At 45.4% G+C, this 21682-nt stretch overlaps 1 protein-coding gene across 1 annotated transcript in view; it reads left to right on the plus strand.

Moving 5' to 3' along the window:
* Positions 1-3624: 3624 nt before the first annotated feature.
* The window catches only part of LOC138663758 (oocyte zinc finger protein XlCOF8.4-like), a 43797-nt gene continuing 25739 nt past the window's right edge, over positions 3625-21682 (plus strand). Inside the window, exon 1 of the mRNA XM_069750086.1 lies at positions 3625-3682. The gene's annotated coding sequence lies outside the window, so the exon portion shown is untranslated. The remainder of the gene's footprint in view (positions 3683-21682) is intronic.

Consider the following 21682-nt stretch of genomic DNA (forward strand, 5'->3'; position numbering starts at 1 on the left):
AGTAAATACAGAGGATTCACTGCACGGTGCAAGCAACTCATAAGCATCATGAATGAAAAGGCTAGACAGAACTTTGCTAAAAAACATCTAAAAAAACCAGCACAGTTCTGGAAGAACATTCTTTGGACAGATGAAACCAAGATCAACCTCTACCAGAATGATGGAAAGAGAAAAGTATGGTGAAGGCGTGGTACAGCTCATAATCCAAAGCATACCACATCATCTGTAAAACACGGGGGAGACAGTGTGATGGCTTGGGCATGCTTGACTGCCAGTGGCACTGGGTCACTAGTGTTTATTGATGATGTGACACAGGACAGAAGCAGCTGAATGAATTCTGAGGTATTCAGAGATATACTGTGTGCTCAGATCCAGCCAAATGCAGCCAAACTCATTTGTTGTCGTTTCATACTACAGATGGACAATGACCCAAAACATAAAGCCAAAGCAACCCAGGAGTTTATTAAAGCAAAGAAGTGGAATGTTCTTGAATGGCCAAGTCAGTCACCTGATCTCCACCCAATTGCGCATGCATTGCACTTGTTAATAACTAAACTTCAGACAGAAAGGCCCACAAACAAACAGCAACTGAAAACCACCGCAGTGAAGGCCTGGCAGAGCATCAAAAAGGAGGAAACACAGGGTCTGGTGATGTCCATGAGTTCAAGACTTCAGGCAGTCATTGTCAACAAAGGGTTTTCAACCAAGTACTAAAAATGAACATTTTATCTGAAATCATTGAATCTGTCCAATTACTTTTGATCCCTTTAAAAACAGGGTGGCACATGTTAAGGAGCTGAAACTCCTAAATCCTTCATCCAATTTTAATGTGGATACCCTCAAATGAAAGCTGAAAGTCTGAACTTCAACTACATCTGAATTGTTTTGTTTAAAATTCATTGTGGTAATGTCTATAACCAAAATTAGAAAAATGTTGTCTCTGTCCAAATATATATGGACCTAACTGTAACTATTACTGTGCAGAATTATTAGGCAACATAACAAAAAACAAATATATTCCCATCTCACTTGTTTATTTTCACCAGGTAAACCAATATAACTGCACAAAATTTAGAAATAAACATTTCTACCATGCAAAAACAAAACCCCCCAAAATTAGTGACCAATATAGCCACCTTTCTTTATGATGACACTCAACAGCCTTCCATCCATAGATTCTGTCAGTTGCTTGATCTGTTTACGATCAATATTGCGTGCAGCAGCCACCAGACACTTTTCCGAGAGGTGTACTGTTTTCCCTCCCTGTAGATCTCACATTTTATGAGGGACCACAGGTTCTCTATGAGGTTCAGATCAGGTGAACAAGGGGGCCATGTCATTATTTTTTCTTCTTTGAGACCTTTACTGGCCAGCCTCGCTGTGGAGTAGTTGGAGGCATGTGATGGAGCATTGTCCTGCATGAAAATCATGTTTTTCTTGAACGATATCGACTTCTTCCTGTACCACTGCTTAAAGAAGTTTTCTTCCAGAAACTGGCAGTAGGTCTGGGAGTTGACCTTCACTCCCAACCCGAAAAGGTCCCACAAGTTCATCTTTGATGATACCAGCCCACACCAGTACCCCACCTCCACCTTGCTGGCATCTGAGTCGGAGTGGAGCTCTCTGCCCTTTACTGATCCAGCCTCTGGCCCATCCATCTGGCCCATCAAGAGTCACTCTTATTTCTTGACGTTTTATATTGTTTCTTATTCAAAGGTGATCATTTTTCAGCCTTCCTTACCTTGGCCATGTCCCTGAGTATTGCACACCTTGTGCTTTTTTTTTACTCCAGTAACGTTGCAGCTCTGAAATATGGCAAAACTGATGGCATCTTGGCAGCTTCACGCTTGATTTTCCTCAATTCATGGGCAGTTATTTTGCGCCTTTTTTGCCCAACATGCTTCTCGCAACCCTGTTGGCTATTTGCCATGAAACGCATGATTTTAAGGTGATTACGCTTCAAAAGTTTGGAAATTTCAAGACTGCTGCATCCCTCTGCAAGACATCTCACAATTTTGGACTTTTCAGAGCCCGTCAAATCTCTCATCTGACCAATTTTGCCAAAGGAAAGGAAGTTGCCTAATAATAAAGCACACCTTATATAGCAGGGCCGCAAACCATGCATGTTTTCAAAATTTCCTTAGTATTGCACAAGGTGCTGTAATCATGATGTGTGTAGGTGATTAAATTATCACCTGTGCAGTACAAGGAAATCCTGAAAACATGACCTGTTTGCAGCCCTTGAGGAATGCAGTTTGACACCCCTGTTATATAGGGTTTTGATGTCAGTAGACAACTCCCCTCCTCATTACCGAGATGCACATCACCTGATTTACTTAATTGGTAGTTGACTCTCAAGTCTTACCAGCTTGGAGTAAGACAACATGTATAAAAAGTATCATGTGATCAAAATACAACTTGCCTAATAATTCTGCACACAGTGTATACTGCGTGTGGGGGCAAAGAATACATTGCTGTATTATACTGAAGCATTAATGAGCATGGCTGAGCTCCGTACACCTCCTATATACACGGCTCAGCTTCGTACACACACGGCTCTGCTCCGTACACCCATGGCTCCGCTCCGTACACCTCGTGCACACACGGCTCAGCTCCGTACACCACGTACACACACGGCTCTGTTCCGTACACCTCGTACACACACGGCTCCGCTCCGTACACCTCATACACACACGGCTCTGTTCCGTACACCTCGTACACACACGGCTCCGCTCCGTACACCTCGTACACACACAGCTCCGCTCCGTACACCTCGTACACACACGGCTCCGCTCCGTACACCTCGTACACACACGGCTCCGCTCCGTACACCTCGTACACACACTGCTCTGCTCCGTACACCTCGTACACACACGGCTCAGCTCCGTACACCACGTACACACACGGCTCTGTTCCGTACACCTCGTACACACACGGCTCAGCTCCGTACACCTCATACACACACTGCTCTGCTCCGTACACCTCATACACACACGGCTCAGCTCCGTACACCACGTACACACACGGCTCTGTTCCGTACACCTCGTACACACACGGCTCCGCTCCGTACACCTCATACACACACTGCTCTGCTCCGTACACCTCGTACACACGCGGCTCCGCTCCGTACACCTCATACACACACTGCTCTGCTCCGTACACCTCATACACACACGGCTCAGCTCCATACACCACGTACACACACGGCTCTGTTCCGTACACCTCGTACACACACGGCTCCGCTCCGTACACCTCATACACACACTGCTCTGCTCCGTACACCTCGTACACACACGGCTCCGCTCCGCTCCAAACACCTCATACACACGGCTCTGCTCCGTACACCTCGTACACACACGGCTCAGCTCCCTACACCATGCACACACACTGCTCTGCTCCGTATGCTTTGTGCACACGGCTCCGCTCCGCACACCTCGTACACACACGACTCTGCTCCATACATCTCATACACACGGCTCTGCTACACCCACCCTGTAAACCCCTCCTGACCCCACACAGAAACTTCCCCTCATCCAGCACCATGACAACCAGCACAGCAGAGTCCTGCATACACTGAGGCCCCTGATCATGTGACCCCTGACTCCTCCCCTCCTGTGACCTCATCACAGGTCCTGTGCGCACAGAGCAGCCATATATGTGGTGTGCGGCTCTGCAGGTGGAGGTAGGTGCTGAAGATTCCCCATTACTGGGCACCGGCGAGACATTAACCCCTTCAGCAGTGAGTGTGTAGAAGGCCTGGCTATGGACTGACACCATGGCAGCTATAGAGGAGCACAGGAATTGGTGGTTACTGTGCCCCCTGCTGTACACAGAGATCAAGTGCAGGCAGGGCCGGAGTCAGCACCCGTGCAAGTGGCGGGGCCCTGAGCAGCATGGGGTCTCACTCGCCGTCGGGGGCTCCTATGCGCTATTGGGGCCCACTGTCGACGCCCGCTAGTGGGCCCCCCAATTTGCTTCGGCCCGGTACTTGCAATAATTACCTCTATATGGGGCCAATTACATATGGAGCATTATATGGGGCCCATCGTATACTGTATGGAGCATTATATGGGGCCCATCGTATACTGTATGGAGCATTATATGGGGCACATCAAATACTTATGGAGCAATATAGTGGGTGCATTATTCTCTATGGAGCTTTATATGGGGCTCGTTATTCTGTATCAAGCAATATAAGGGGCTCATTATTCTGTATAGGGCCCATCCTACACTGTATGGAGCAATCTATGGGGCTCATTCTGTATGGAGCAATATACACCATGTTACAAATTATTATGCAAATTATATTTTTCTCGGATATTCCTAAATGGTTGTTGCAAATGACAGTCAGTCTAATAAAAGTCATCACCCGTTAGATTATACATCGAATTTTATTGAAACCTCCCAATAATAACAGTATAATCTCCAAAATGAATAAAACCCCAAAATGCACTGTTCCAAACTATTAGGCACAGTAGAATTTCTATACATTTGATCTGTTTTAAAGAACTGAAAATGCTCGTTTGTGGAATTTGCAGCATTAGGAGGTCACATTCACTGAACAAAACAGCTATTTAACTCCAAAACATCCTAACAGGCCAAGTTACATGTTAACATAGGACCCCTTCTTTGATGTCACCTTCACAATTCTTGCATCCATTGAACTTGTGAGTTTTTGGAGAGTTTCTGCTTGTATTTCTTTGCATGAAGTCAGAATAGCCTCCCAGAGCCGCTGTTTTGATGTGAACTGCCTCCCACCCTCATAGATCTTTTGCTTGATGATACTCCAAAGGTTCTCTGTACGGTTGAGGTCAGGGGAAGATGGTGGCCACACCATGAGTTTATCTCCTTTTATGCCCATAGCAGCCAATGACTCAGAGGTATTCTTTGCAGCATGAGATGGTGCATTGTCATGCATGAAGATGATTTTGCTCCTGAAGGCACATTTCTGCTTTTAGACCATGGAAGAAAGTTGCCAGTCAGAAACTCTACATACTTTGCAGAGGTCATTTTCACACCTTCAGGAACCTTAAAGCATCCTACCAGCTGTTTCCCCGTGATTCTGGTCCAAAATGTGATTCTTGCACCTCCTTGCTGATGTCGCAGCCTTGATGGGACATGGTGGCAATCCACCAACCATCCACTACTCCATCCATCTGGACCATCCAGGGTTGCTTGACACTCATCAGTAAACAAGACTATTTGGAAATTAGTGTTCATGTATGTCTGGGCCCACTTTAACCATTTCTGCTTGTGAACACTGTTTATGGGTGGCTGAATATTAGGTTTATGCACCACAGCAAGCCTTTGAAGGATCCCACATCTTGAGGTTCGAGGGACCCCAGAGGCACCAACAGCTTCAAATATCTGTTTGCTGCTTTGTAATGGTATTTTAGCAGCTGCTCTCTTAATCCAATGAATTTGTTTGGCAGAAACCTTCCTCATTATGCCTTTATCTGCATGAATTCTGTCTGTGCTATGTTTCAGTCACAAATCTCTTCACGGTATGATGATCACTCTTAAGTTTTTGTGAAATATCTAACGTTTTCATCCCTTGACCAAGGCATTGCACTGTTTGATGCTTTTCGGCAGCAGAGAGATCATTTTTCTTTCCCATGTTACTTGAAACCTGTGGCCTGCTTAATAATGTGGAACATCACTTTTAAGTAGTTTTCCTTTAATTAGAATCACCTGGAAAACTAATTATCACATGTGTTTAAGATTGATTTCATTGATCCACTAAGCCCTGAGACACAATACCATCCATGAGTTTATTTGAAAAACAAAACAATTACATCTTTGACACTTAAATCCAATTTGCATAATAATTTGGATTGGAACACAGTGTATGGGGCTCATTATTTTGTATGGAGCAATATATGGGGCTCATTATTCTGTATGGAGCAATATATGGGGCTCGTTATTCTGTATGGAGCAATATATGTGGCTAATTATACTGTATGGAGCAATATATGGGGCTCATTATCTTTTATGGTGCAATATATGGGGCTCATTATACTGTGCGGAGCAATACATGGGGCTCATTCTGTATAGAGCAATATATGGGGCTTATTATTCTGTATGGAGCAATATATGTGGCTAATTATACTGTATGGAGCAATATATGGGGCTCATTATCTTTTATGGTGCAATATATGGGGCTCATTATACTGTGCGGAGCAATACATGGGGCTCATTCTGTATAGAGCAATATATGGGGCTTATTATTCTGTATGGAGCAATATATGGGGCTCATTATTCTGTATGGAGCAATATATGGGGCTTATTTTGTATGGAGCAATAGATGGGGCTCATTATTCTGTATGGAGCAATATATGGGGCTCATTATACTGTATAGAGCAATATATGGGGCTCATTATTCTGTATGGAGCAATATACGGACTCATATTGTATGGTGTAATATATGGGGCTCATTATTCTGTATGGAGAATTATATGGGGCTCATTATACTGTACAGAGCAATATATGGGGCTCATTATTCTGTATGGAGCAATATATGGGGCTTGTTATTCTGTATGGAGCAATATATGGGGCTCATTATTCTGTATATAGCAATATATGGGGCTCATTATTCTGTATGGAGCAATATATGGGGCTTGTTATTCTGTATGGAGCAATATATGGGGCTCGTTATTCTGTATATAGCAATATATGGGGCTCGTTATTCTGTATGGAGCAATATATGGACTCATACTGTATGGAGCAATATATGGTGCTCATTCTGTATGGAACATTATATGGGGATCATTATTGTGTATGGAGCAATATATGGGGCTCATTATACTGTACAGAGCAATATATGGGGCTCATATTGTACGGAGCAATATATGGGGCTCAATATTCTGTATGGAGCAATATATGGGGCTCATTATACTGTATGGAGCAATATATGGGGCTCATTATCCTTTATGGCGCAATATATGCTGCTCATTATACTGTACGGAGCAATATATGGGGCTCATTCTGTATAGCGCAATATATGGGGCTTATTATTCTGTATGGAGCAATATATGGGGCTCATTCTATATAGATCAATATATGGGGCTCATTATTCTGTATGGAGCAATATATGGGGCTCATTATACTGTATGGTGCAATATATGTGGCTCATTATACTGTACGGAGCAATATATGGGGCTCATTCTGTATAGAGCAATATATGGGGCTTATTATTCTGTATGGAGCAATATATGGGGCTCATTATTCTGTATGGAGCAATATATGGGGTTTATTATTCTGTATGGAGCAAAATATGGGGCTCATTATTCTATATGGAGCAATATATGGGGCTCATTATTCTGTATGGAGCAATATATAGTGCTCATTATACTGTATGGAGCAATATATGGGACTCATTATACTGTATGGAGCAATATATGGGGCTTGTTTTCTGTATGGAGTAATATATGGGGCTCGTTATTCTGTATGGAGCAATATATGGACTCATACTGTATGGAGCAATATATGGGGCTCATTATTCTGTATGGAGCAATATATGGGGCTCATTATTCTGTATGGAGCGATATATGGGGCTCATTATTCTGTATGGAGCAATATATGGGGCTTATTCTGTATGGAACATTATATGGGGCTCATTTTTCTGTATGGAGCAATACATGGGGCTCATTATTCTGCATCGAGCAATATATGGGGCTCATTATTCTGTATGGAGCAATGTATGGGGCTCATTATACTGTATGGAGCAATATATGGGGCTCATTATACTGCATGGAGCAATATATGGGGCTCTTTATTCTGTATGGCGCAATATATGGGGCTCATACTGTACGGAGCAATATATGGGGCTCATTCTGTATAGAGCAATATATGGGACTCATTATACTGTATGGAGCAATATATGGGGCTTGTTTTCTGTATGGAGTAATATATGGGGCTCGTTATTCTGTATGGAGCAATATATGGACTCATACTGTATGGAGCAATATATGGGGCTCGTTATTCTGTATGGAGCAATATATGGGGCTTATTATTCTGTATGGAGCAATATATGGGGCTCATTATTCTGTATGGAGCAATATATGGGGCTTATTCTGTATGGAGCAATATATGGGGCTCATTATTCTGTATGGAGCAATATATGGGGCTCATTATTCTGTATGGAGCAATATATGGGGCTCATACTGTATAGAGAAATATATGGGACTCATTATACTGTATGGAGCAATATATGGGGCTCATTATTCTGTATGGAGCAATATACGGACTCATATTGTATGGTGTAATATATGGGGCTCATTATTCTGTATGGAGAATTATATGGGGCTCATTATACTGTACAGAGCAATATATGGGGCTCATTATTTTGTATGGAGCAATATATGGGGCTCATTATACTGTATGGAGCAATATATGGGACTCATACTGTATGGAGCAATATATGGGGCTTGTTATTCTGTATGGAGCAATATATGGGGCTCATTATTCTGTATATAGCAATATATGGGGCTCATTATTCTGTATGGAGCAATATATGGGGCTTGTTATTCTGTATGGAGCAATATATGGGGCTCGTTATTCTGTATATAGCAATATATGGGGCTCGTTATTCTGTATGGAGCAATATATGGACTCATACTGTATGGAGCAATATATGGTGCTCATTCTGTATGGAACATTATATGGGGATCATTATTGTGTATGGAGCAATATATGGGGCTCATTATACTGTACAGAGCAATATATGGGGCTCATATTGTACGGAGCAATAAATGGGGCTCAATATTCTGTATGGAGCAATATATGGGGCTCATTATACTGTACGGAGCAATATATGGGGCTCATTCTGTATAGAGCAATATATGGGGCTTATTATTCTGTATGGAGCAATATATGGGGCTCATTCTATATAGATCAATATATGGGGCTCATTATTCTGTATGGAGCAATATATGGGGCTCATTATACTGTATGGTGCAATATATGTGGCTCATTATACTGTACAGAGCAATATATGGGGCTCATTCTGTATAGAGCAATATATGGGGCTTATTATTCTGTATGGAGCAATATATGGGGCTCATTATTCTGTATGGAGCAATATATGGGGTTTATTATTCTGTATGGAGCAAAATATGGGGCTCATTATTCTATATGGAGCAATATATGGGGCTCATTATTCTGTATGGAGCAATATATAGTGCTCATTATACTGTATGGAGCAATATATGGGGATTGTTTTCTGTATGGAGTAATATATGGGGCTCGTTATTCTGTATGGAGCAATATATGGGGCTCATTATTCTGTATGGAGCAATATATGGGGCTCATTATTCTGTATGGAGCAATATATGGGGCTCGTTATTCTGTATGGAGCAATATATGGGGCTTATTCTGTATGGAACATTATATGGGGCTCATTTTTCTGTATGGAGCAATACATGGGGCTCATTATTCTGCATCGAGCAATATATGGGGCTCATTATTCTGTATGGAGCAATGTATGGGGCTCATTATACTGTATGGAGCAATATATGGGGCTCATTATACTGCATGGAGCAATATATGGGGCTCTTTATTCTGTATGGAGCAATATATGGGGCTCATTATACTGTATGGAGCAATATATGTGGCTCATTATACTGTACGGAGCAATATATGGGGCTCTTTATTCTGTACGGAGCAATATATGGGGCTCATTATACTGCATGGAGCAATATATGGGGCTCTTTATTCTGTATGGAGCAATATATGGGGCTCATTATCCTTTATGGCGCAATATATGTGGCTCATTATACTGTACGGAGCAATATATGGGGCTCATTCTGTATAGAGCAATATATGGGACTCATTATACTGTATGGAGCAATATATGGGGCTTGTTTTCTGTATGGAGTAATATATGGGGCTCGTTATTCTGTATGGAGCAATATATGGACTCATACTGTATGGAGCAATATATGGGGCTCGTTGTTCTGTATGGAGCAATATATGGGGCTTATTCTGTATGGAACATTATATGGGGCTCATTTTTCTGTATGGAGCAATACATGGGGCTCATTATACTGTATGGAGCAATATATGGGGCTCATTATACTGCATGGAGCAATATATGGGGCTCTTTATTCTGTATGGAGCAATATATGGGGCTCATTATACTGTATGGAGCAATATATGGGGCTCATTATCCTTTATGGCGCAATATATGTGGCTCATTATGCTGTACGGAGCAATATATGGGGCTCATTCTGTATAGAGCAATATATGGGGCTTATTATTCTGTATGGAGCAATATATGGGGCTCATTCTATATAGATCAATATATGAGGCTCATTATTCTGTATGGAGCAATATATGGGGCTCATTATACTGTATGGAGCAATATATGGGGCTCATTATACTGCATGGAGCAATATATGGGGCTCTTTATTCTGTATGGAGCAATATATGGGGCTCATTATACTGTATGGAGCAATATATGGGGCTCATTATCCTTTATGGCGCAATATATGTGGCTCATTATACTGTACGGAGCAATATATGGGGCTCATTCTGTATAGAGCAATATATGGGGCTTATTATTCTGTATGGAGCAATATATGGGGCTCATTCTATATAGATCAATATATGGGGCTCATTATTCTGTATGGAGCAATATATGGGGCTCATTATACTGTATGGAGCAATATACGGACTCATATTGTATGGTGTAATATATGGGGCTCATTATTCTGTATGGAGAATTATATGGGGCTCATTATACAGTACAGAGCAATATATGGGGCTCATTATCCTTTATGGTGCAATATATGTGGCTCATTATACTGTACGGAGCAATATATGGGGCTCATTCTGTATAGAGCAATATATGGGGCTTATTATTCTGTATGGAGCAATATATGGGGCTCATTATTCTGTATGGAGCAATATATGGGGTTTATTATTCTGTATGGAGCAATATATGGGGCTCATTATTCTATATGGAGCAATATATGGGGCTCATTATTCTGTATGGAGCAATATATAGTGCTCATTATACTGTATGGAGCAATATATGGGACTCATTATACTGTATGGAGCAATATATGGGGCTTGTTTTCTGTATGGAGTAATATATGGGGCTCGTTATTCTGTATGGAGCAATATATGGACTCATACTGTATGGAGCAATATATGGGGCTCGTTATTCTGTATGGAGCAATATATGGGGCTTATTCTGTATGGAACATTATATGGGGCTCATTTTTCTGTATGGAGCAATACATGGGGCTCATTATTCTGCATCGAGCAATATATGGGGCTCATTATTCTGTATGGAGCAATGTATGGGGCTCATTATACTGTATGGAGCAATATATGGGGCTCATTATACTGCATGGAGCAATATATGGGGCTCTTTATTCTGTATGGAGCAATAGATGGGGCTCATTATTCTGTACACAGCGATATATGGGGCTCGTTAGTACACAGCGATATATAGGGCTCGTTATTCTGTATGGAGCAATATATGGGGCTCATTATTCTGTATGGAGCAATATATGGGGCTCATTATTCTGTATGGAGCAATATATGGGGCTCATTAATCTGAATGGAGCAATACATGGGGCTCATTAGTCTGTATGGAGCAATATATGGGGCTCATTATTCTGTATGGAGCAATGTATGGAGCTCATTATACTGTATGGAGCAATATATGGGGCTCATTATACTGCATGGAGCAATATATGGGGCTCTTTATTCTGTATGGAGCAATATATGGGGCTCATTATTCTGTACACAGCGATATATGGGGCTCGTTAGTACACAGCGATATATGGGGCTCGTTATTCTGTATGGAGCAATATATGGGGCTCATTATTCCATATTGAGCACAATGCGATGCCATAATACTGTATGAAGGACTATACTGTCCGGTTTCTGAGCTATTGATATCACTCATGTAATGTAAGACTTCCATGACTCAGGACAGCAGAAAGTACCTTATACCGGAGGCCGGTAACATTTCAGCGGTTTCCGCACACACAAAGTCCCATTGACACTGTGTACACTGATAACTCCACCTGTTTTAGGAATATCTGGAAAAGAAACGGTCTGACAATGGCTGCACCAGACAGTAGTCCGAGAGGTCAGCTGTCCCAGAGGAGCATTCAGTGTGTCCAACACAGTATGGAGGAGGCCCTATCTTTCTCTCAATGTGCCTAATATAAAATGCATAATGATCACCCACTGCCCTCCCATACACAGTGATGTTCCCAAAACTGCACACACAGTATGCTCCTACATTCTCACACACAGTATGATGTCCCCCACATTCCCACACACAGTATGATGCCCCCCCCCCACAGTATGATGCCCCCCACTGACCCACACACAATATAATGCCCCTATACTTCCATACACCGTATAGTGTCCCTACATTCCCATACACAGTATAATGCCCCTACATTCCCCCACATAGTATGATTTCACCCACAGTACCTCGCATGCATTATGATGTCCCAACACGTCGCATTTGCCTGTGTCAACCCTGCTTGTGTTACTGTTCTTTGCTGCCATTGCCTTTGTGTGATATTCTTAGGTTATTTGCGGGACCTTCAGGTTTTACATAGAAGGGATTGTGAAATAAGGACCTGTCATATCCTTGCTTCACTATTGTATCTATGCTCTGAAAACAGATGCAGTTGAAATTGGGACATAATATAGCACTTACCTATTTTCTATGGTAGTAGTGCAGTTGCAATTTTCTAGATTGACTATTTTTAATATTCCAGAGTGTAACTACGGTATATTTTCTCTATTGCCTCTCATTGGGGGACACAGGAACCATGGGGTGTATGCTGCTGCCACTAGGAGGCTGACACTATGCACAAAAAAAGTTAGCTCCTCCTCTGCAGTGTACACCCCACTGACTGGCATTATGCACTTCAGTTTAGCTTATTGTCAGTAGGAGGTGGAAACGGGTCTTTCATTAGACCCTTATCTACCTCAATGTGCGTTGTTTTTCTTTCAGGTTTTTTTCTGGAAGGGATACAGGGTGAACAGTCACACATGTAATCCCACAATACGGACTATGAGTACGGCGTGTACTGCCACCCCGTATCCTCATAGATCCCTCAGCAGGACCAAGAGCCTAGCACACAAGCGTGCTTAGAAGTCCGGTCCTAGCTCCGTTCCCCACCCACTCGCCCACCAGAGCCTGTCGGTCGCGGAGACGAGGACGTCCATCTCCAGCTCCCATGGACGTCTGATACCTTCCCCATTTGGTTTGAGGTTAGTAACGGACGACGTGAGATGTTTTTAGGTGAGTATTCCCAAAACCCCTCCTGTATTCACTGGGGTACCTTGGGTTTCCTTTTTGCTCGGCACAGTGTTCCAGGCTGCCTTTGGCTTGGTCGGCGTTGCCCCCATTTTTTGCCCACAGGCAGCAAAGGGGTCCCAGGAGAGGGCAGGGGTCATCGCTGCATTTGCAGCACTTTCTCTGCGCCCTGCGCGGTGGCTTCATAAGCAGCCATGCTGTGTTCCCTGTGGCCACATTTTTGCGTGGCGGCCTCACAGGCCACGCTCCTTTTCCACTGGTGTGGCGGCCTTGCAGGCTGCTGCTCCGCTCTCTCTCCGGCGGTCGCCGGTTTCTAATTTAGGCCCCAGCTTCCCCCGGGGCCTACTTCCGGCGACATGCTACCCTGCAGCCGCACTCTTTTCTACTAACGTGGTGGCCTTGCAGGCTGCCGCGCCGCTCTTCCGAGGCCGCACTTTCTATTTGAGCAGCGCTGGCGCCCCGGCGGTCGCCGGTTTCTAATTTAGGCCCCGGCATCTCCCGGGGCCTACTTCCGGCGACGCCACTCCGCCCACTTCCCCTTTACTCGGGTGGGCTTTTCTCCCGCCCGACCATCATTCCCTCAGCGTCGTCCCTTCCACGAAAGGCTTTCTTCCCTGAGGGAGCATCTACAAGCTGGACTGCGTCTTCCGTCTGTAACCGCTTCGTCTGCCGCTGCCGTGAGTAGCTCTGCACTGCAGACTGACACTCCCCTCTGCCCCCCTGTCCCCTAACCCTCTGGCATTTTCTTCAGGGACCTTTTCAAAATGTCTACCTCTAAAGGGGGCCACTCTCGTCCTCCTACTTCTTCCTCTAATTCCTCTGCGTTAGTCAAAAACTTTGCATGTTCGTCTTGTAACTGCAAACTTCCCTCAGGTCAGTCCTCTCCACTCTGTCAGGCCTGCAGCAACCCGATTGTTCCCACCGCCCAGGATCCCCCGGCCGCTCCGCTTGAGAGTGATACCCCCACCCCAGGCTGGGTTTCCTCTCTGTCACAATCGGTAGCAGGTCTAACACGGGTGTCTCAAACTCTGGTGTCAGTGCTGGACCGATTTACCCCTGCAGACTCCCGCAGTAGCCAGCGGGTCGCAGGAACCTCCGTCCGAGCCCTCCATTATAAGCCGCAAAAGGTCCAGACAGGAACGCCGGTCTGAGTCCTCTCCTCGCTCCATCTCACCACACGGTCCTTCTCTGCGGTTGACTTCCCTTCGGTCCTTCTCCCCTGAGTCAGGTGAGGCGTTCTCTGATGCGCCTTTGGAGGATGTTTCGGAGCTGGATTCAAACCAAATTGCTACCATGAGGGATATGGTTCAGAATCTCATTGGAGCGATAAATCAAACCTGAGGCATCAAAGAGTCCTCTACGGAACCCGCAGATCAGGCGGTTTCGTTTAGATGGGCTAAACCACCTTCCAAGTTTTTCGCTCCTCACCCTGAATTCGAAGAGATCATAACCAGAGAAAGAGAGAACCCGACCAGACGCTTTCAGAGAGGAAAGCGACTTGGCGTTTTATATCCCTTTTCTCCGGAGCTCACCGCTAATTGGACTGCTTCTCCTTGGGTGGATCCTCCAGTTTCCAGGCTGTCCACTAACACTGTCCTTCCACTGTCCGGCGGATCATCTCTGAAGGATTCTAACGATATAGTCATAAAATCTTTCGCGAAGTCAGCGTTTGAAGCGGCTGCAGCTAGTCTTTGCCCGGCTTTTGCTTCCACTTGGGTTTCAAAATCCGTATCCAATGGGCCAAACAACTCCGTTGGGGCATCCTGGACGGGGCTCCACCCGGACAGCTGGTGGAGCTTGTCAACCAGATTTTTCACGCAGGTGAATATCTTGTCTCCGCCTCCCTGGTTGCCGCATCTTGTGTGGCTCAGGCGTCCAGCAATGCTGTTGCCATCAACCGGACCGTTTGGCTCAAGGCCTGGCAGGCGATTTGTCTTCTAAAAAGTCCCTTACCAGCCTGCCTTTTCAAGGTTCACGTCTCTTTGGTTCTAAGCTGGACCAAATCATTAAGGACGCCACCGGGGGCACATGCTCTCTTCTTCCCCAGGCCAAACCTCGTCGCCCTCCTCCTAGACGTCAATTTCGGTCCTTTCGGCCCTTTTGTCGCTTCGCGGCGTCAAACTCCTTTTCCCAGCAGCAACAGCGGCCACAGGCACGTCAAGAGAAGACGGTATCCTTTAGACCCACTCCTTCCTTGCGTCCTCGCTACTCCCAGGGTAGATCCTCCAGATCCAGGACTGGAAGATCCACCTCGGCATGACTCTCAGCAAAACCCCAGTCCACTTCCCAGGCTGGGCGGCCGTCTCCTCTTCTTCAGGGACGTCTGGATCTCCTCAGTAGAGGACGCATGGGTCAGGGAAGTTGTATCTTCGGGTTACAAAATACAGTTTGTTTCTCGACCCCGGGATCATTTCTTCGAATCCCGACCTCTAAGAGATCCCGCTCTAGTTCCGGGCTTCTTCGCAGCCATCGCTTCTCTCCTCAAAGCCGGGGTGATCGTTCCCGTCCCAGAAAAATAACGGTTCACAGGTTTCTATTTCAATCTTTTTGTGGTACCAAAGACAGACGGCAAAGTTTGTCCCATCCTGGATCTCAAATTGCTGAACAGGAGAGTTCGTCTGAGTCACTTCAGGATGGAATCCCTTCGTTCAGTAATAGCTTCCATGGAGGCTCAGGAATTTCTATGTCCCATAGATATTCAGGACGCCTACCTCCACGTCCCGATATTCCCAGGACATCACCGATTCCTGCGCTTTGCAGTGCTCCAGGACCATTTTCAGTTCATTGCCCTACCAGGGTTTTCACGAAGATCATGGCGGCACTGATAGCCATCTTGAGAGTCAGAGGCCTGGTCCTGTTTCCGTACCTCGACGACATCCTCATCAAGGCTCCGTCCTTTTCTCAGACTCACGAAAGTCTGTCCATCGTCCTCAACACCCTAGCCCGTTTCGGGTGGCTGGTCAACTGGAAGAAGTCCTGCCTTATTCCTTTCCAGCGCCTCGTTTTTCTGGGCATGCTCTTCGACACTTGTCAGACCAAAGTCTTCCTTCCGGGAAGACAAGAGATCCATCCTTCATCAGGACGTATGCTTGTCCAGGGTCCCCGGCTCCCCTCCTTCCGACCGGCCATGAAGGTTCTGGGGAGGATGGTAGCAACATTGGAAGCGATTCCCTTCTCCCAATTTCACTCTCGACCTCTTCAGCAGGCCATTCTGTCACAGTGGGACAGGGCTGTCTTCTCTCTGGATCGTCCGATCCGACTCTCTTCCTGGGTCAAGCGGTCCCTCAACTGGTGGCTGACGTCACCTCTCATCTTCCAGGGCAGGTCCTTCCTTCCAGTTCACTGGCAGGTGGTGACTACGGATGCCAGCTTGCTTGGCTGGGGTGCGGTGTTTCGCCACCTGACCGTTCAGGGTCGTTGGTCGGTGCTGGAGTCTTCTCTGCCGATCAACATTCTCGAGATTCGGGCCATCTTTCTCTCCCTTCGTCACTGGTAAAGGATTCTCAGGGGTCTACCGATCCGAATCCAGACGGACAATGCCACGGCGGTGGCATATGTCAACCATCAGGGGGGACTCGGAGCTCCTTGGCCTTGGCCAAGGTATCTAAGATCCTCCTCTGGGCAGAGGCCATGGTTCCGATGATTTCGGCGGTGCATATCCCAGACATGGACAATTGGGCCACCGACTTCCTCAGCCGCGAGGGTCTCGTGGCAGGGGAATGGTCCTTGCATCCGGAGGTCTTCCATGAGATTTGTCTTTGATGGGGGATTCCGGACGTGGACCTCACGACGTCCAGAATGAACAGGAAGGTTCATTGGTTCGTCTGCAGTTGGCGTCGACGCTCTGGCCATTCCTTGGTCACAGTTCGTGCTGCCCTATCTGTTCCCACCGCTTCCCTTACTTCCCAAGCTGTTGAAAAAGATCAAAGCGGAAGGGGTGCCGGTTATTCTGATCACCCTGAATTGGCCCAGGAGAGCTTGGTTTGCGGAGATCGTCAATCTTCTCGCGGACGCCCCCTGGCGCCTTCCAGACAGGCCTGATCTTCTGTCTCAGGCCCCTATCTGCCACCCGAATTCTCGGTCACTCAGTTTAACGGCGTGGCTGTTGAGACTGCAGGTCTTTCGGACAGGGTGATTCACATCATGATCCAGGCTAGGAAGCCCTTGTCCTCCAGGATCTACTATCGTACTTGGAATGCTTACTTCCATTGGTGCGAGTCCAACCGCGTTTCACCTATGTCCTTTTCCCTGCCTTCCATCTTGGCCTTCCTTCAGGCAGGACTGGATTCGGGCCTTGCTCTTAGTTCCCTGAAGGGCCAGGTTTCTGCACTTTCTATCCTCTTTCAGAAGACTATCTTCTCGGCCACAGGTTAAGACCTTCCTTCAAGGCGTGGCCCATGCTTTTCCTTCGTACAGGGCCCCTGTGGACTCTTGGGATTTAAATCTGGTGCTGGAACTTCTGAGGGTTTCCCCTTTTGAGCCTCTCAGGGAGGTTCCCCTGTCAGTTCTATCTTGGAAGGTGGCCTTTCTTGTGGCCATCACTTCTATCTGCCGCGTTTCCGAGTTGGCGGCCCTCTCTTGCCAACCTCCTTTCTTGGTGATCCACCAGGACAAGGTGGTCCTCAGGTCTCAGGCCTCCGCCTTCCTTCCTAAGGTGGTGTCCACCTTCCACCTCAACGAGGACATCGTTCTACCTTCCTTTTGTCCTGCTCCGACTCATCCTCTGGAGCGATCGTTGAACAAGCTGGACCTCGTCAGGACAGTGAGGATCTACCTGGATAGAACGTCCTCTTTCTGGAAGACGGATTCTCTTTTTGTCATTCCTGATGGCACGCGCAGAGGCCTGCTGGCTTCCAAGGCGACTATTGCTTGCTGGATCAGAACGGCAATTTTGGAGGCTTACCGGGTCAAGAACAGAGTGCCCCCTCCTGGGATAAAGGCTCACTCTACCCGGGCAGTCGGCGCCTCCTGGGCGGTGCACCACAGGGCTTCCGCCCTACAGCTTTGCAAAACGGCAACCTGGTCTTCCATCCACACGTTCGCCAAATTTTACAAGGTCCATACCTATGCTTCTGCGGACACATATGATCTTGCAGGCGGCAGTGGTGAGTCCTCTGACCTTATGGAAGTCTGTTTTCCCACCCCAGGGACTGCTTTTGGACATCCCATGGTTCCTGTGTCCCCCAATGAGAGGCGTTAGAGAAAACAGGATTTTTGGTTGCTTACCGTAAAATCTGTTTCTCAGAGCCTCCATTGGGGGATACAGCACCCTCCCATGTTATTCATTTTCAGTTGTTCTATGTTCTATGACTGTTCTCACGTTTACAGTTCTCATGTTTGTGGTTATGTTTTTCAACCTTATTAATTTTCTTCTACTGCTTTCTCACTAACTGAAGTGCATAATGCCAGTCGGTGGGGTGTACACTGCAAAGGAGGAGCTAACTTTTTTTGTGCATAGTGTCAGCCTCCAAGTGGCAGCAGCATACACCCCATGGTTCCTGTGTCGCCAATGGAGGCTCCGAGAAACAGATTTTACGGTAAGCAACCAAAAATCCTGTTATTTCTTGAAATTGGGACATGCTCCCAGGAGAGTGGGATAGCTCTCCAAATTTGGCATGGTTGGGAAATATTATCTTATTTATAATGGAAGAGACATGACAGTAATATATAGTGAAAAAATGGGTGCAAGAAAGTGAGGTTTGAACTTACTAACCCCTTTCTGCCATCGGACGTACTATTCCGTCCATGTGGGGTGGGCCTTAATTCCCACGGACGGAATAGTACGTCCAGCGCGATCGGCCGCGCTCACGGGGGGAGCGCAGCCGATCGCGGCCGGGTGTCAGCTGCCTATTGCAGCTGACATCCGGCGCTATGTGCCAGGAGCGGTCACGGACTGCCCCCGGCACATTAACCCCCGGCACACCGCGATCAAACATGATCGCGGTGTGCCGGCGGTATAGGGAAGCATCACGCAGGGATGTGATCGCGTTGCTGCGAGGGTCTCCTTACCTTCCTCCCTGTAGCAGACTCGGATCCAAGATGGCTGCGGCATCCGGGTCCTGCAGGGAGGGAGGTGGCTTACCAAGTGCCTGCTCAGAGCAGGCGCTTGGTAAGCCTGCAGTGCTCTCAGACAGATCGGTGATCTGACAGAGTGCTGTGCAAACTGTCAGATCAGCGATCTGTGATGTCCCCCCCTGGGACAAAGTAAAAAAGTAAAAAAAAAAAATTTCCACATGTGTAAATAAAATAAAAAAATTCCTAAATAAAGAAAAAAAAAATTATTCCAATAAATACATTTCTTTATCTAAAAAAAACAAACAATAAAAGTACACATATTTAGTATCGCCGCGTCCGTAACGACCCAACCTATAAAACTGTCCCACTAGTTAACCCCTTCAGTAAACACCGTAAGAAAAAAAAAAAGAGGCAAAAAACAAACGCTTTATTATCATACCGCCGAACAAAAAGTGGAATAACACGCGATCAAAAAGACAAATATAAATAACCATGGTACCGCTAAAAGCGTCATCTTGTCCCGCAAAAAAACGAGCTGCCATACAGCATCATCAGCAAAAAAAATAAAAAGTTATAGTCCTCAGAATAAAGCGATGCAAAAATAATTATTTTTCTGTAAAATAGTTTTTATCGTATAAAAGCGCCAAAACATAAAAAAATCATATAAATGAGGTATCGCTGTAATCGTACTGACCCGAAGAATAAAACTGCTTTATCAATTTTACCAAACGCGGAATGGTATAAATGCCTCCCCCAAAAGAAATTCATGAATAGCTGGTTTTTGGTCATTTTGCCTCACAAAAATCGGAATAAAAAGCGATCAAAAAATGTCACGTGCCCGAAAATGTTACCAATAAAAACGTCAACTCGTCCCGCAAAAAACAAGACCTAACATGACTCTGTGGACTCAAATATGGAAAAATTATAGCTCTCAAAATGTGGTAACGCAAAAAATATTTTTTGCAATAAAAAGCGTCTTTCAGTGTGTGATGGCTGCCAATCATAAAAATCCGCAAAAAAACCCGCTATCAAAGTAAATCAAACCCCCCTTCATCACCCCCTTAGTTAGGGAAAAATTAAAAAATTTAAAAAATGTATTTACCGTATTTCCATTTTCCCATTAGGGCTAGGGTTAGGGCTAGGGTTAGGGTTAGGGCTAGGGTTAGTTTATTTAACGGGTCATAGAACGCAGAGTTACACCGTGGCCAAGAGTGAATAAATAACACCCCTCCATCAAAACCATCACAATAGTAGTAGTTTTTTTTGTGTGAGAATACTCCCTGACAGATCCAAACCAAAGAAATGGAGTAAGCACAAAATCTCACAAATTATTATAAAAATATGTTAAATTTATTAGAAAAATACAAGAGAACAATTAAACCATATAAACATAATACAATGTGCACAGGAACTAGACAAGGAACAGACTAGTGGTATGGCAGAGAGTTCATGGGAACATAAGAAGTATATTATACCATGGTACAAGCTCAGTATATATACCAATATACACAATAGGAAAGGCACAGCATGTAATGAAATCCGTAACCAAATTGTATAAGTAGAAGTACCAGTAGAGCCGGCCGCAACGTGCATCAGTGTGATTGTAAGTGCTTACCCATGGTAGGAAGTAAGTCCCACGGATTCCCTGGCGCCCCTGACGCGCGTTTCGCGGTCCAGCTTTCTCAAAGGGAAGACAAAGGGTTAGGGGTGGGTCTGGGTTAGAGGTGTGGTTAGGGTATCCATTGGGATTAGGGTTAGGGGTGTGTTTGGATTAGGGTTTCAGTTATAATTGGGGGGTTTCCACTGTTTAGGCACATCAGGGGCTTTCCAAACACGACATGGCGTCCGATCTTAATTCCAGCCAATTCTGTGTTGAAAAAGTAAAACAGTGCTCCTTCCCTTCCGAGCTCTCCCGTGTGCCCAAACAGGAGTTTACCCCAACATATGGGGTATCAGCGTACTCAGGACAAATTGGACAACAACTTTTGGGGTCCAATTTCTTCTGTTACCCTCAGGAAAATACAAAACTGGGGGCTAAAAAATAATTTTTGTGGGGAAAAAAAAGATTTTTTATTTTCACGGCTCTGCGTTATAAACTGTAGTGAAACACTTGGGGGCTCAAAGTTCTCACAACACACCTAGATAAGTTTCTTGGGGGGTCTAGTTTCCAATATGGTGTCACTTGTGGGGGGTTTCAATGTTTAGGCACATCAGTGGCTCTCCAAACGCAACATGGCGTCCGATCTCATGTGCTACATGTTCACAGATCGACCAGAAGAAGAATCAAATTTCACCTGTCAGAAGTGTAGACTAGTGGCCCTTTTAGAAGAAAAGGTGCGGGGTCTGGAAGAAAGAATAGCAACTTTGAAACTC

This window comes from Ranitomeya imitator, chromosome 2 (assembly GCF_032444005.1).
Source record: "Ranitomeya imitator isolate aRanImi1 chromosome 2, aRanImi1.pri, whole genome shotgun sequence".
Taxonomy (NCBI): Eukaryota; Metazoa; Chordata; class Amphibia; order Anura; family Dendrobatidae; genus Ranitomeya; species Ranitomeya imitator.